Here is a 7,737-nt window from a genome sequence, read left to right as displayed (position 1 = left end):
AAGCCAGGTTGTAGAAATCAACAATCTATTTATATTTGATGTCATTTTGATCAAGAACATAATTGGACAAACATTTTTGAACACTTAAGACAGACAAACATAAGACATTTTTAACGAGTGCACTCAGATGGTTTTGGCCAAATGAATTATAAAATCTTTTTGTTATGACTAATCAAAATTTTTGCAGGTCAAAATTAACAGAGATCTCTTGTAGAATTAGGGTTAAAGGAATGAAAGCTCTTGACTGTAAATGTAAACCTTTTATAACAAACTTGAAACCAACAAGCAAACATAAATAAATGATTTCCACACACTTCTATATACTTAGGCCTTCTGGTCTTGTGTATCTTTCTTTACCTGTTTTTTAACAAGATGAACATACAAAAACCTCTCATGTCAAAAGTATAACTCTTATAGCTTTCCTAATATTTTTGTCTCATTAACTATTAAACTTCTATAACAACTTCAGCTTAAAATGTCCTTTTTCTGTACTATGATTGTTTTTTCTTTGCCTTAATTCCTTTCTCCCTGAATAAAGACTGAATTACTGTGCTAAATTTCATCTCGGATCCTATGTGCCCCATTGGTACCTGCTTCTCCGAGGATTTTCCCCACCGGGCGTTCCAGACAGCGGTGTCCTCCTTGTTTCGACTCGGCGGAGTCCTTTTTGACAGCAGGCTTCTTCTGATTACTCACCGATCGCCACTTCAATTTCAAGTCCCTGTTCAGGTGCCACTTGTTGTGAGCCGGCAACACAGAGCACTGTCCAGCAGTGTCTCAAACCTGAAAGAGCAGTGGGGTGGAGATGGGGCAGAGAGACAGGAAGAACGCCAAGAAAAGAATCTGATCAAGGTGACGTTTATTGCAGGCAAGCATCAGCCTTTTAAAGGGAAAGACCAAATTATTATGGGCTAGGATTACCATAGTAACCTCAACACCCGCTCCACGGGAATGAGGGTTCACACGGGAAAGAGAAATCAGGCTCAAGAAAAACAAATTAACAACACTTGCAACTAATAATCATGATTCCCACAATAGGTGGAGGAACTTAACAAAATGGAGTTACAACACCTGACTCCTACAGATAACGTCAGATCTTTAACAGGAAGCACCTGACTCCTACAGATCTTTGGCTTGTCCGAGTTTCTCCCATGCAGGGTCGAAACAAGTTTAACACATGCAGTCCTTAAAAAGGAACAAATGTTATCTTTCAAAAAACCAGTGGGCCATGGCTGGCTTCCCACATCTTTTGATGCTCCCTGAGCCAGTCCCCAGAAGAGAACAAGAGGAGTAGGCTAATGGGGTATCCCCCAGGGTCACAGTCCTGGGCCCCGTGGCCTGAGAGGGTCTCACTGACCAAGTGCTTGGATTTCCAAGTAGTCCCCAAAAGGAAAGAATGAGAATGAGAGAGAGGACCCGAGTATAGGGAAGCTAACTGCCTACTCACCCTGAAATCAGTGACAGGTGTGGATGTGAGTTGTCAGCAATGGCAAAGGTAGAAAGCTCTGTGGAGACCAAGTTGACTCCATTTTGCTAATTACCTAGTTCTCAGAAAAACCCATGACTGTTCCCGTAAGTTGTCATCAGATGTTCTCTTTTGTTAATCTTGTTAGGACAAGGAGGGACATCTGGCCTGGGACAATTAAGCATTGACAAAACACACACACTTGCAAAATGTTAACCAATCAAGCATTGACCCATTTAGAAAGCCCCTAGTTCTGCTTCTCTGCTAGTATAAAAGGCTGTTTGAAATCAGTCTCAGGGCTCTCGGTACGAATCCGCTGTGGCAGTGAGGTCTGAGGGTCCAGGCTCGAGCTTGCAATAAACTCCTGTAATTGCATCAGACTTGACTCGTTGGTGGTCTTTGGAGATATCACGATCTGGGAACAACAGTTCTGGCTTGGCAGATGTGGTCTGGAGGAGGCAGCCAAAAGGCTAGTCAACCCCGTCCCATGGGGGACTGTCACTTAATCAACCACCTTCCTCCCAGGTTTCAGCATCAGATACATGTGGTAAAAAGAGCTGAAAACCAAGAACAGGCCAGCATTATAACAAAACTTTATTATGGGGAGGATCTGCTGGGCTGTCTCTGAACAAGGGAGAGAGAGAGGCCAGCTTGATTTTTTTAACTCAAGAATTCTTGATTTTCTTTTTTCCACCAGTTATTGAATACAAGACTTTGCACTTGCCAGGCAGGCACAGCAACACTGATCTACATCCCCAGCTCAACATAAGATTCTTTAACAAGAGGTATAGTATCTAGTGCTGATATTAACTAGTTTTGTGATGATATTAACTAGTAATGCTCAATGTCTGAATCCATTAATTTATTATGGTTCCATTAGAAATTATAATACTCTAACATTATCATACTTTTTTCATAGCTGGATTAAGAAACTTTCCTACATTTACTATTTGGTCACCAGTTTGATAATTAATGAAAGCAAAACAACACATGAATCTTTCCCTTTAGTTTTCAGTTTTCAAAATGATAAGATGCTTTCATTTGCATTCTCTAATGATGATCTCATGTATTTAAACATACTTTAAGCCACTGTCCTTTTAAATCCCTCCTTTGTTTATGCTGCCTCTGTCACACCTGTATATATATTGCCCATGTCTTCTATGTGAGATATCAGTTCATTCTGGCTTTGTTGTTGGTCTGGCCAGTGCCCCATGAGGTTGGCTGCCTAGCCAGACAGTGATCTCTTCCTATTTTGTCTTTTTCTCTTTTTTTCTTCCAATCTTAACTTCTATTTCTCCTTTTAAATATGACTCACAAGTCATCATCCCCTAAAAAGCATGACAGTACAAGACTGAGGACAAGAGCTTCTGCTTTTCTTTAATTAGAAAAAAAAAACAAAACTTCTATGATTCAGAGTCATCAACCTCTATCCCTGTTGTTTATTGTCCAAAAACAGTAATATCAGAGTTTCCTTGGGGTTTGAAAATTGTGTGTAAGCCCTAGGCATCTATGAAAAGAGGCTGAAACACAGGGCTTGAAATTGTGGCTAAAGGTCAACTAGAAGAAACAGGAGATTATTTATTGAAGTACTCTTTCTCAAGAAAGTTTCTAAACACTTTGGGTACATTATCTCATTAATTCCTCACACCAACTCTCCAAAGTAGAGATCATAATTCACATTTTACAAATGAAGAAACTTAAACTCAGAGTTCCCAAAATTGAAGAATAATAATCATTAAAACAAGCAAAAAACAATGAAAGGAATAAGAGGTAGAAAATGAAAGAATTACCAGGTTTGATTGCATTCTCCCAAAATATAAAATCTTGAAGACATGAGAGTGTCAGCATACACTGTGAACTAGGAGAATTCTGGCTAGGATCTTCTCAGCCTGAGACTCAAATTCTTAATCTAAGAGTTATGTTCCTATCTAGTCATATCTTGGCATTTATCAGTGAAAATCCAGGTGTCTGTGAACTGTTTTACTCCATTCCTGTAGCAGATAAGAGGAAAGCAGCACCAAACATCAAGACTTCCCCACATATCCATGGATTTCAAAGTGAAGTTTTCTACTATATCTGAGAGCAGACTTCCTCCAGGCTACAGGTTAGCCATGCTACCTGATAATAAGCTCAGAGTCCCGTGAAGGTATTTTCCAAAATGCCCAAATTAACTGCAGCCAAAGCAGACAGCCTCACACTTAATCTAAAACAGTCCATGTCATTGTGAAGGAAAGCAAGCCTGAGATGTAAAATGAGGACAAAAATGAAAACATTTAGAAGCTGGAAGAGTCAAAAACTGGATGGTGTTAACTACAGTCACATGTCATATAAAGGTATTTCAGTGAACAACAGTACATGGTCCTATAAGATTAGAGTAAATCTGAATAGAAGACCAAAGAAATTCCACTGAGAGACTTCTAGAATTAATAACCAAATTCAATAGTATAGCAGCATACAAAATCAACACAAAAATCAATAACATCCTGTACATCAATAGTGAATAACTAATAAAAAATAGAAAAATAACCCCATTCACAATAGCATCAATAAAAATTAGATACTTAGTAATAAAACCAATGAAGTGAAAGGACTCTATAACCAAAACTACAGTACTCTGACAAAGTAAGTCAAAGAGGATATCAAAAAATGGAAATATAGCCCCTGTTCCTGGATACATAGAACCACCATTGTCAAAATGGCCGTACTTTCAAAACTGATATGCAAAATTAATGCAGTCTCAATAAAAATTCCAACAGTATTCCTCACAGTAGTATAGAAAACAATCCTAAAATTTATATGAGACCCACAATAGCAAAACAATGCTGGGCTATAAGAGGAGAGCAGGAGGCATCACAACTCTGGGCTGGAAGTTACACTACAAAGCTACAGTGATTTAAAAAAACAGCATGGTATTGGCATGAAAACAGACATATGGGTCAATGGAACAGGATGCAGGAACAATCCCAGGCATATTCAACTATCTGATCTCTGACAAAGGGCAAAAACATACACTGGGGGAAAGATAGCCTCTTTAGTAAATGATGCTGGGAAAACTGGCTATCCACAAGCAGTTTGAAACTAGACCCACATTTCTCACCATGTACTAAACTAAAATTAAAATGGAGCAAAGATCTAAATATTAAAATAGAATCACTTAATCTGCTGGAAGCTAAAATAGATAAAACTCTTGAAGATATAGACATAGGCAAGGGCTTTCTGAACAGAATCCTGGTTGTACAGGAAAAAATACCAAGAATGAACAAATTTGGTCATATCAAGCTAAAAATCTTCTGCGCAGCAAAGGAAAAAATAAAGTGAGGAGAAAACCTACAGAATGGGAAACTTTTTCCAGCTATTCCATGGACAGAGAACTAATATCTAGAATATATAGGAGAGGAGAGGAGGGGGTGAATGGAGGGCAGGGATGAGGGTAAAATATGAGAACCAAGACCTGTCATGTAAAGGTACAAGATCCCAATAATAAATGTAACTGTACTCTATACCTAAAATGTACCAATAAACTCAAAAAAATCTAGAATATATAAAGAACTCAAGGGCTGAGGATTTAGTTCAGTGGCTCTGCCACCTGCTTCACAAGTGTAAGGTCCTGAGTGCTATCCCTAGTACCAAAAAAAAAAAATACTCGAAAAATGTGACTCCCTCAAAAATAAAAAGACCAAACCAAAAATGCACAACTGAAATGAACAGACACTTCTCAAAAGTTGAAATGGCCAACAAATACATGAAAAAATATTCAACATCTCTAGCCATTAGAGAAATGCAAATTAAGATAAAGTTTAGGTTCCAATTTCCTCCAAAAAGAATGGCTATCAGTAAGAAATCATACAAAAGCAAATGTTGAAGTTGTTGTAAGGAAAACAAAAAACTCCTCTATATTGTTGCTGGGAATGTCAACTACTACAATTACTATGGAAATCAGTACAGAGCTTCCTCAAAATACTAAAACTAGAAATTCCATTTGACTCAGCTTTTCCAGTTTCATCCTGAATACCGAAAGATGGGAGGCTCACATTGGCACCACTGCTAAAGGGAGACCAAAAACAGGGTCTCATGGTGTGTTATTTTTCAACTAGCCCCGATAGATACAACTGTGACCAATTAGCCTGCTACTGCTGTAGCTGATTTGACTGCATAGAAATAATCCTGACTCAATGGACAACTTAGCACCAATGAACTTGTCTGCCAAATCCACCATCACACCAGAGGAGAGGGATAGCAAGTGCTGCTAACCCAAGAACTTGTACTGGATCAAACTTTATAAGAATGCCTGCAATCTAGCTGGGCATGGTGGTGCACACCCATAATCCCAGCACTCAGGAGGCTGAGGCAGGAGAATCGCTGTGAGTTGGATACCAGCATGGTCAGTTTCAACTACATAGTGAGACCCTGTCTCAAAAAACAAAAAACAAAACAAACAAAAAAGAATGCCTGCAATCTGGCAGAAAGAGATCCTGAGTATGAGTTTAAGTATTGCAGTGGTGGGGTCAGAGGAGTTAGTAGGGTGTGAGCACTCAAACTCTCTGGCAAAGAAGTTACTTGGGAATCACATAGGCAATGTCTCATTGGAATATGTAACCTGTGTTACCATTGGACATCTTATTAGTTTGAGTATTTGTTTCTTGAGTTATTAAGGAATTTGGGATTTTTTCAGTTTCATGTGTATAGTAGGTTGTTATTCTTGTATATTTGTTCTGTCATTGACTCTGCTGTGTCTAGGTTCTCTCATTCATCTCAGCTGTTTAGTTTCTTCAGCTCAAATCGCTGAGATAATATCATTACCATATATATTTATTCTTTTTCCAAACATAAGAACTCCTCCCAACCAAGTTTTTAAATTCACCATACTGAGCCCCCCTCCAGGCACTTCTATTTTCACTGATAAATTTCCTTGATCCTCCCCTTTGGATCTTCCATATCTTACCTAATTATTGTCCTCCCTATAAGCAAGTTCTGATAACCACATAGCTTTCCTCAATCACAAAGTGAACCCCTTTTCCCCATATCTCACCTTTGCCCCCCCAAATATTCTCTGAAAACTCTCAATACTAAACCTTCAACGCAACTAAAAGTACGCCAATAAAATTAGACTCCATATCAATCTTCTCTTCTCATCTATTCTCCCTTCCAAACCCTCCCCTTAGTGCCTAATACTACTCATCAAAACACCCCACATTCTCCTCACCCCACCACACTTATCACTGCAGATGAACCACACATAAACAGTCAAAGTATGCATAGATAAAAGACAAGGGGGAAAGAGTAACTGCAAGGACTATCCTATAGAAGTGTCATCACCAGCCAGATCCACCGCGGGAAGGAGAACCACGCCTGCTCCCGACCCAGCAGCCATCACTCAAGTGCTGGGAGGTAGGCAGGGCCCCGATCCACCACGGGAAGGAAAACCACGTCTGCTCCTGACCCAGCAGCCATCGCTCAAGCATCGGGAGGTAGGCCAGCCCAATCCACCGCGGGAAGGAGAACCATGCCTGCTCCCGATCCAGCAGCCATCGCTCAAGCGCCAGGAGGTAGGCCGGCCCGATCAACTGCGGGAAGGAGAACCACCCCTGCTTCTGACCCAGCAGCCATCGCTCAAGCGCCGGGAGGTGGGCAGGGCCCCAATCCACCACGGGAAGGAGAACCATGCCTGCTCCCAACCCAGCAGCCATCGCTCAATCACCGGGAAGGTAGCCGCGCAGGCGCCCCTGAACCCCCATAATCCCCAGATACCCCCACACACACTCTCAGACCTCCTGACTGTGCAAGTCTTTGGACCCACTCTGCAAAGACAGAGGTGGTCATCAAGGGTATTTTTCTGAGTTCCCAACTTTGAACATCTTTAAAGAAAGGGTGTGGGAAACCTGTAATAGAACATTGCAGAGTTCAACCACTCAGAAGGATGGGGAATTCAATCTGGGCCTTGCAGCCCGAGGTCAGTCAGCATCATGGGGTACAGCCAGCAGCTAACTGAGATCAGGGGTCTTGCATCCTCGCTCTGTCTGAGCCATTAAATGGTAAATATACTATATTGAAAAGTTTGTTCACTGCAGATATGTTCTGGATTGCTTCTTGATTTCAATTTAATTCAAATGATTTAAGGGTGATAGACTAGTGACTACCACAGGAGTTCAGCATCCAAGTTGTGCTTGATCTTAATGTGTTGCTGCTTGTATCAGTTGGGGTAAAGCATTGCTGTTGATTTGATGAACTGTTTTCTCTGATGTTATGAAGATGAGAATGTCTGTGGGTCGCGT

The 7,737-nt window shown here is 40.5% G+C and overlaps 1 protein-coding gene across 1 annotated transcript in view; it reads right to left on the bottom strand.

Annotated features, from left to right (window-relative positions):
- Positions 1 to 1,207: 1,207 nt before the first annotated feature.
- Yipf6 (Yip1 domain family member 6) overlaps positions 1,208 to 7,737 on the bottom strand; it is a 107,993-nt gene continuing 101,463 nt past the window's right edge. Inside the window, exon 9 of the mRNA XM_010632181.3 lies at positions 1,208 to 2,022. The gene's annotated coding sequence lies outside the window, so the exon portion shown is untranslated. The remainder of the gene's footprint in view (positions 2,023 to 7,737) is intronic.

This window comes from Fukomys damarensis, unplaced genomic scaffold, assembly GCF_012274545.1.
Source record: "Fukomys damarensis isolate Sample0158 unplaced genomic scaffold, DMR_v1.0_HiC HiC_scaffold_39, whole genome shotgun sequence".
NCBI classification, from domain to species: Eukaryota; Metazoa; Chordata; class Mammalia; order Rodentia; family Bathyergidae; genus Fukomys; species Fukomys damarensis.
The sequence above is the reverse complement of the archived record's forward strand: the minus strand, read 5'-3'. Positions and strand labels throughout refer to the sequence as shown.